Source organism: Myotis lucifugus, unplaced genomic scaffold (assembly GCF_000147115.1).
Source record: "Myotis lucifugus unplaced genomic scaffold, Myoluc2.0 scaffold_13, whole genome shotgun sequence".
In the NCBI taxonomy this organism is placed as follows: domain Eukaryota; kingdom Metazoa; phylum Chordata; class Mammalia; order Chiroptera; family Vespertilionidae; genus Myotis; species Myotis lucifugus.
Window position 1 is genome coordinate 12,397,717 of NW_005871061.1, and position 2,210 is coordinate 12,399,926.

Below are 2,210 nucleotides of genomic sequence, written 5' to 3' on the forward strand. Positions count from 1 at the left end.
AAAGTAAGGATTACAGGCGTGAAGAAGTAGGCAATGGGGTCTGGAGTGGGACTCCATTGTTTGGGCAACAAGGTTGTTAATCTTTTCATGATAGTAGGCAGTTCTTTTTTTTAAATATTTTATTGACTTTTTTACAGAGAGGAAGGGAGAGGGATAGAGTTAGAAACATCGATGAGAGAGAAACATGGATCAGCTGCCTCTTGCACACCCCCTCCTGGGGATGTGCCCGCAACCAAGGTACATGCCCTTGACCGGAATCGAACCTGGGACCCTTTAGTCCACAGACCAAGGCTCTATCCACTGAGCCAAACCGGTTAGAGCTAGTAGGCAGTTCTTGAATGAGAATGGACCTCATTCCAAGGTTGACTGCCAGGTCCAAGGTTGATTCCCAGCCAGGTTAGAATGTCCTTTCTTTAATCAGAATAAGGCAATCACGGTTAGCAGAGCATGATTAATATCTCTTCTAACTATAGCTAGTCCCCAATATTCTATTTTTGCCCCTAACAATTTGTTATTGTGAGATCAGTCGGGAGCCAAAAACCAGGATTACAGGCTTTATTAGGGGAAAGAGACCGCCGGGCTGTCTTGCAAGGGGAGAACAGAAACCTGTGCAGAGGTGGGCACACCTTATGAGGGGCAGAATGGGAAGGAATGGGGTCTTAGTGTACTTGGCGCACGCTGATTGGTGGCTTAATGTATGGTCCATATAGGAACAAGGGCTTAGGGTATTTGGCAGGTATTGATTGGTGGTTCAATGTATAGTCCATATAAGGTACATGGTTTGTAGAGGGCCACCTGGGAGGCACCTAGGCATTTTCTTATAATTATTGTCAGCTGAACTCAGAGCTTAGGCAGAGCCACGCCCTAGGAACATGCTTCCCCAATAAGGCTGGACATGTTAATCAGGCAGGGGCGGAACTAGATATGTAAATCTAGGCCTTTAAAATAAACCTGCTGTGTGTCTCAGGCCGCTTTTGCCTCCTCTCCATCAGAGAGGATGGCGCCCACCTGGCCCCAGCTTAAAATCTATTTCTGCATCTTGGTCTTTCTTTAATTTCTTAATCCCCAGCTCCTCCGCTCAAGAACCTGTCGTTTTCCCGTGGGGGTCGAGGGAAACAGAAACAGCCCACCACAATGGTTAGTCACTCAGGTATTCCCGGCCTGCAGGTTACGTCATACTCTGCCTACAAGTTGGGAGGAAGGGAGGATTCAATTAGAGACTTCACACTGCCAGGCAAATAAACATCACTCAAATATTACAGGTAACTAAACAAGTAAAGAGGCAATTATCAACAAAATCTGCACCAAGGAAAGGGACTTGCTACATTATATTATTTAAAATGTCCAGTTTTCAACAACAAAACTTATGATGCATGCAATGAAGCTGGAAACTAAGGCCCATGAAGAGGAAAAAATAAGACAACAGAAATTATCTGTGAGAGAATTCAGATATTTCATACTAACTTCAAAGCCACTATCAATAAGTTTAATGAATTGAATGAAAGGTAACCATCTTAAAGACATAGAAGAAGACATGATGAAATGTATTATAAATTGAGAATATCAATAAAGAAATAGAAAATATAAAAGTAACTAAATAGAAATAATGGCATTGGAAAGTAAAAATAACTAAAATGAAAAATATTTAAAGAAGCCCATTGAAGTTTTGAACTAGAATAAAAAAGTTTTCTAGCCCTAGCTGGTTTGGTTCAGTGGCTAGAGCATCAGCCTATGGACTGAAGGGTCCCAGGTTTGATTCCAGTCAGGGGCACATGCCTGGGTTGCGGGATCGATTCCCAGTAGGGGGTGTGCAGGAGGCAGCCAATCAATGATTATTTCTCATCATTGATGTTTCTATCTCTCTCCCTTCCTCTCTGAAATCAATAAAAATAAAATAATAAAAAAAGAAAAAAAATTCCACACTTGAAGGGAGATCTATAGAAGTTATGTAATTCAAAGGACAGAGAAAAGCAGCAAAGATAAGAATTACGTTGAACTTTTCCTAAAAAAATAATCATGTATTTTAAATGTTGAGATAACATCAACCTAAAATTCAGTACCATGCAAAATTATCCTTCAAAAATGAAGAAAAAATACATTGCAAACACAAACAAACAAAATACAGGAATGTATTACCAGTAGACCTGCCTTGCAAGAAATGTTAAAAGAAGTTCTTTAGACTGAAATATAAATTGAAATCTCAGACGTGC